This window comes from Mytilus edulis, chromosome 13 (genome assembly GCF_963676685.1).
Source record: "Mytilus edulis chromosome 13, xbMytEdul2.2, whole genome shotgun sequence".
Lineage (NCBI taxonomy): Eukaryota > Metazoa > Mollusca > Bivalvia > Mytilida > Mytilidae > Mytilus > Mytilus edulis.
The window spans coordinates 68507832-68515156 of NC_092356.1; positions in this window are offsets into that span (position 1 = coordinate 68507832).

The window sequence follows — 7325 nt, forward strand, 5'->3', positions numbered from 1 at the left end:
GTGAAAGTTTTTGGATGCATTCAGTTCAGCTAACTATATCTGTAGGTACTTAGGAGCGTTAATAAACGAATCTTTAGTAATAAAATACATGATCATGAAGGATGAAATTGTTTTCGAACTGTTCTTACTTTGACAAGATGTCCCTATGTTCATATCTTTGAATCTAAAAGGCATTAAAGAAAATAGATAAGATTTCAAACCAAATAACAAAACATTTAATTTCAAACAAGATATTATAGTTTACTATGAACTTACTTGACTGCGTCGTCGAGGTTGTAACTGTAATAGAAACGATTGTATTAATTATTTGATTTGAATAGTATGTTTTTGAAACAGGCTGACAGCAAGACATTATTCGTATATAACACATTGTTTAAGAAATGGTTTATATATTTGTATTACCACACAGTCAAAATGTTACATCGGTACTTAGAAAACCCTTTGCATTGCATATATAATACACATGATATAAATACAGCGATGAGCGATTTCTCTAATGACATCTTAAATGCCAAATCTAAGCCGTGTAGACAAACACTAGTATTGACAGAGTTGAAGACCGCATCTTGACCTAATAATGGTTTACTTTTATAAATTGTGACTTGGATGGAGAGTTGTCTCATTGGCACTCATACTCTTTCTATATATATTATAGTTAACTGTGTACTTACTAGACTGGGTCGTCTAATGAATGTAACTGTAAGAGAAATGATTGTATAAATCATTTGATTTGAATGTTATGTTCTTATAACAGGCTGACAGCAAGTTTTTCGATTATTGTATATGATTCATTATTTAAAAAATGATATATATATATTTATTCACAACAGTCAAAATGTTCCATCGGAACAAAAAAAAACTTTGTATTGTATATACAATGCCCATGATATAAGGATGAGAGATTTATCAAATGACATCTGAAATACCAAAGCCGTGTAGAGAAACACAATTATTAAATATAAAGTATGAACAATGTTACGGTTCAAGACTTTACATTGCTAACAAAATATCACATGTATGTCTATTGTTAAAAGATTTTATAGATTTAATTTGTTCCTTGGAAAATACTGTGCATACAAATATATTGTGATACTCCTCGCAAACTTGTAAATAAAGGCAACAGTAGTAAAACGCTGTTAAATATAACATTAAAATTACAACGTTACATGACAGGAATACAATACTAATAATCGGGAGAACATATAGGACAGAGAAACACACGAATAATAGCTAACAAAAGGTATCATGTTTCAAATTTAATACGTCAGACGTGCGTTTCGTCAACACAAGACTAACCAGTGACGCTCAGATGAAAAAAGATCGAAAACTCAATCAAAACCATACGAATTCCTAAATGTTTTATCAACTTCTAGGCATTTCTACAGTTTGTTCTAAATGTTGAAAAGTTACACAACTTTCAAAGCTCAGAGACGAGTTTAGAGTTGTCAATCACAAAACTATTTAATCCGCCTAAATCTTTTAAGGAATCTATCCTAAGCAGGTACAAACCTGTAGTCCAGTTATTGTCGTCTGCCGTAATTGTTTACTTTCAATAGTATGAGTTTAAATGAGGCTATAATTTATTATCTCGGAGCCTTTTATTGCTAAATGTAAACATCCTTGTTCGTTGGTAATCGATGAATATTTGTCTAATTGGTTATTACACCATATATTTTTATTTCTTTCTCGAGTTCCTGAACAAAATTTGAAAATGATCTTCAGTTTCACGATTGTTTTGAATACTGTAAGTGAACTGAATCAAGCACAAATAATAATCTTTATGTAGAACCAAAGTGTGTTTTGGTAACTAAATCATAAGCTTGTTATGCTGATGCTTTTGAATTTGATTCTTTTATTTAAAAATGAACGATTATGCACGATAAGTAATGTATGCAGCTCAAATATATTTAAAAAAAACAACTTAAATAACAAACAGCTATAGAAATCGAAAACAATTGTATAAAGACTATACAAAATCAAAGGTATTTATATCTTTAATGGTACAGTAAGAGCACATACATAAGGATAGAATTGAGAATCGAAATTGGTTAATGAGTCAAAGAGACAACAACCCGACCATAGAGCAGACAACAGCCGAAGACCACCAATGGGTCTTCAATGCAGCGAGAAACTCCCGCACCCGGATGAGTCCTTCAGCTGGCCCCTAAACAAATACGTTACTAGTTCAGTGAAAACGAACGCCATACTTAACTCCGAAACATACACAAGAAACTAAAATTAAAATGCATACAAGACTAACAAAGGTTAGAGGCTCCTGACTTGGGACAGGCGCAAAAATGTGGCGGGGTTAAACATTTTTTTTAAATCTCAAGCTTCCCCGTTTATCTCTGTAGAAAAACAAGGATAACATATCATCAGTAGATACATTATAGCGGTTGCATAATGAACAATTATTAGTTGGTAATACTAACCTAATGTTTGACAGTTCTTCCCTGTATATCTTGATGTACGTTGACATGTATATCCGTTTAATGTGCTCACGCACCACCCAGAATGCAGACATGGGTCAGGTGTACAATCTAAAAATGATTCCAGTTTTATCGTTTCATCTCAATGAGGTGTTTATAGAAAATAAGATATCGAACTTATTTCAGTTTCAATACTGTGGATTCATGATTATTCGTTGGATACCAATTTTCGTGGGTTTCGTGGGTACAGGTAAACCACGAATTTAAATGTTCAACGAATAACTTATTCTCAAGGCTATGCATACAGAGATTGAAAAAACCATGAAATCAAATATCCATGAATATGAAAGTTTTCAGCTATCCACGAAAATAAATGAATCCATAATAACTAAATATTTCATGGTGGTCTTTCTATTCTAATGTCGTTTGTGTGATAACTCGATAAGAAAAAAATGTTGTACTTTAAAGCATGTTTGAACCACACTGACTCTTTGTATGTCGTTGCTTGTATCCATCACACATTTGTGTTTTAAGATATGACAACTCGGAGGTAAACGCCGATGTAAAATGTTTGTCTGTATCCATAGCAATTGAAAAAATGTAATATATTAAAATATCTTAATCAGAATACCATATTACTCGTATCTGTAAATTAACATGTTATACATTCAAATATTTTAATCAGAATACCATTTTAATCATTTCTGTTAATTTTTCATGCTCCATCAAAAATCAAATACTCCTCATGTTAATGTTTTCATATCTACGATGCAAATCAGATATACAGTATTTGATTTTAATAAATAAGATAGAATTAGTTCGTTTTCTTAAACGTGGGAGTATATTTTAACCGGTGAATAACAAAACCGTTAAAATTGAATGATTCGTAAATCAAGGTAAATGATAAGAATCAAATTGTTATATGCCGTTCATTATAAATGAACTAGTATATATATTTGTTAAGGGGCCAGCTGAAGGACGCCCCCAGGTTGAGGGAATTTATCGCTCCATTGAAGAACTATTGGTGACCTTCTGCTGTTGTATGTCCTATCGTCGGGTTGTTGTCTCTTTGACCCATTCCCCATTTTCATTTTCAATTTTACAAATATGTCGCAAGATCAACAGTTGGAAGTACACCACTAATTCATGGTCCCATTGTTTTCTATGTTAAATTCCTCTGTTTCAAGCAGGCACACCTCTTTTGTTTTAAGTTCAAATAAAGTGGCAATCAATGCATTTCAAAGCAACACTTTATGGTGTCTTGTACTGAAAAAATCAACATACCTTTAATGGCATATAAGAAAGAACTGGTTCCCGGAACTTTGGATGTACCAAACAGGTACTTCAGATTTGACAAACAGACAAAATGTACCCTCTTTTTAAAATTTGTTCTACAATGATCACCAGTCCTTCAGCTTTCATTTGATACCAAAAGTTAAAAAAATATTCTACATATTTCCAAAGTTAAACTCATGCGTAGGAACTATTTTGTGTTAAATATGTACTACTTTCTGGTATGTGCTTTCTGGCCGGGCCCGAATTAGTGGTGTTACACCTTAATAATGTCCAACTTACGGTCAGCTACATCTGCAATTAAGTTAAGGTATTGGTATGAAATGTTAGGGAGGCACTTGAGTTTAATGATTTTCAGAAATATGTACTATTTGTTCGAGGTGCAACATGGTTGAACCTAATCATAAGGTACATATTTTCGCAAAATTAAAAATTAAAAAAAAAAATAGTTGTAAGCTTATTACCAATAGGTCTCTAGTGGAGAGTTGACTCATTAACGATCAGACCATACCTTCTTTATTTTATATCTAACTCAATTTGTACTCGACATTTTATGAGAAAGTTATTTCTTTTGAACATCATATCTTTAATAATATCAGTTGAATATTAAAAAGACATTAACCTTAAAGTTCTTTGAAAAAAAATTAAACTTGTTAACGATGTTGGTTTATTCGATCGTTGATGACCGTGCTGTGACGTTATATGGTTTAAATCTTTTTCTCGTTTCTACCATACAGATTGTGCATTTTATGAATGTTTTATGTACAATTTTCGGAAGAATTAATAGTTTCGTCCAAAAAGGGGTTGCACAAAGTAAAATCACAAAAAATACTGAACTCCTAGGAAAATTCAAAAACGGAAAGTCCCTTATCAAATTGCAAAATCAAATGATAAAACACATCAAACGAATGGACAACAACCATCATATTCATATTCCTGACTTGGTACAGGCATTTTCAAATGTAGAAAATGTTGGATTAAACCTTGTTTTATAGCGCTAAACCTCTTACTTGTTAGGCAATGTACTATAAGTAGCGGTTATCCAATTTGATAATAATTCTTAAGCGAATAAAAGCTATATGCCATGCGTTTAGTGACATTGTGAACTATACGTACTCTGACAAGATGTTCCTGTGTAGCCTGCTGCACAAGTGCAAGAAAAACCGGAAATACATGTCTGACATGAACCTCCATTTTGACAAGGTTTAACTTTTGTGAATTTGGTATATGCTTTATTAGGCTATATTCAAAAATCAGAATTTGAATGAAATTGGTGAACAAACATTTGACAGCTTATTCCCCTTTAAGGTAGATCATAAGTATAGGCTTTTTGAGACAGAATGTTCTTATAATTTTCCAAAATAAAGATTTTACTATACTTTTTTTTTTAATATAATAAAAAGTATGGCCATGCCATTTTTCGTGCTTTAAGTCGTTGAAAATTGCCTAAATTTGATTAGTTTGTTCATGAAAAAATTTCAATGAAACATAATTTTGAAATAAATGAGAAGATAGGTTTTATTATATGTTTTAAGAAAATAAAAATAAAAATAATGGGGTCACCAAACGTGTTTTCTTGCTACAAGTAAAAATGAAAAATTTCCCTATTGGTCCTGAATATTTTTCTACTAAAAAAATTATCTCCCCTTAAATGGCTAATTTGAAAAAAAATGATATAAAAACAAACAAAAATGATGTGTTTGTATATTTTGATTGATACAATAAATTACTTTAAATAAATAAACAGTTTTACCATCAAATTACAAATCTGTCTCAAAATTTGCAGATTTTGGGCAAATAACTAGCAAGACCGATTTTGTACTGTAATTGTACAATCCAAGATGGCGGTATACCAGGAATTCACCTTAAGGAGTTCTTTATTACTTTTAATAATTTACTAAGCCAGAAAATGGCACTTATTATGCCTCTTTCGTTTGTCTAGCAGCAACGGTAGGTGCACCATTTAGTATATATGTTTACTTTATATTTCGTATCTGGTGATGGTGTCAATACATGTATTACGAAGAAGAATGTGAATGCAACTGGACTCGTTGAAGTTCCCATCGATAAAAGAAATGTTTAAATTTGCTTTAAGGTAGATAGGGTGTCTTCCTCCATTTTGGATTTTGAAATACTAGAAAACGAGGTCTAATTCTTTGAGGAAATGTGCAAATTTTTATAGTAGTAGGTAATTCATGTGTAAGAATTTTCATTATAATATAGAAAATGCCATGTTTGATCATATTTATGATTGTATTTTACAACAATAAGAATTCTTTTGTTTGATTCATTTTTTTCCAACTTTGTCAAATAAGGGGAGGCAACTCAAATGCAAGGGCAGATAATTCAGATAGTGTTACTTTTACAATAGAATGTGTTAGGAATTTACCCATTTTTACACGTAGCAAGAAAATGAGTCTGGTGACCCCATTTTTTCGTTTTCTTATCTGAAAGCATAATATTGGAGCTATCTTCTCATATTTTATCTCAAAATTCTATGGTGTGGTTTGCCTTTTATGGCGGAAAAATGGGTTTTCCATGCATAATCTATACAAAATCTTGACAATTTTGCACAACCTGTAGTGTGAAAATAAGTCCGGTGACCCATTCTTTTTATTAATGTTTTCAAACAAGCAGGATATGAACTACATTTTGGCAAATTATTAAAAGATTCTATGGATTCTAATTTAGACACCCCATCTACCTTAAATCAGGTTTTTGATGTTGACCTTATGCACAAAAATGATGTAGGTTGAGTGTACATAAAACTTGATATTAAAAAAGTAATATATATATAATGAGTATATATAGAAAAAAATATAAAAATATTATTATAGATTAAGTTATGTACTTATGTATTTATATGACAAATACCAAATGAATGCCTTGTTACGATTTTCAGTTAGAAAAATTTTTGGCGGATTTTTTTTTTTTTTTTGCTTGAGGAAAAAAATCATTTTTATCCTGTTTTTTGTCAAGTTCATTTGTACATTAGTATCAGTTCAGAATATCAATTTCATAATATTTTTCAGAATTTAAAGCGGAATGGAAAGCGTGGAAGGTAATAAACACGACTGCAGCGTATTTATAAGTTTTCCACGGTAACGAAATTCATTTAAAAAGAAACCTTCCTTTACCCTGCACAAACAGAATTATTAGAAATTTCTAATGCATTTATTTCGTATCTATGGTTTTGATTGGATGACAGTAGGCGTAAAATTCTCTATCTTATTATCTGTAACTAAAGAAGCCGACATTTTGAATTGCGAAATGTTTTGACATGTTAGTTTTACAATAATAAGCCAAAAACTCACTTGTTGCACCTAAAATCTCCTTTTTATCCAATTCTATTTCATTCTGAAGCGGTCAAGATGCCAGAAAACGCCTGGTGTTTATGTTTGACACAGGAAGCAGGACATTACCTAGTTTATTAGCCAAATATGATAATATCTTTTCGCATACTTTTCTTTATTGGAGATTTTACACTGAAATATTGATTGAAATTGAATTATGCTCTTGTTTTGCACTAGAAAAGAGATACTTGTCACCAGGAAATCTAAGTTTTCCACAGTAAAACCACCGATGATCACCGATGGACGTCCG